Raw genomic sequence first — 223 nt, forward strand, 5'->3', positions numbered from 1 at the left:
AAGAGTCGGCCACTGTGACAAAGAGTCGGCCACTGTGAAAAAGAGTCGGCCACTGTGATAAAGAGTCGGCCACTGTGATAAGAGTCGACCAGTGTGATAAAGAGTCGGTCAATTTGATAAAGAGTCGGCCACTTTGATAAAGAGTCGGCCACTGTGATAAAGAGTCGCCCACTGTGATAAGAGTCTGCCACTGTGATAAAGAGTAGGTCAATTTGATAAAGAG

This window comes from Mizuhopecten yessoensis, unplaced genomic scaffold, assembly GCF_002113885.1.
Source record: "Mizuhopecten yessoensis strain PY_sf001 unplaced genomic scaffold, ASM211388v2 scaffold1673, whole genome shotgun sequence".
In the NCBI taxonomy this organism is placed as follows: domain Eukaryota; kingdom Metazoa; phylum Mollusca; class Bivalvia; order Pectinida; family Pectinidae; genus Mizuhopecten; species Mizuhopecten yessoensis.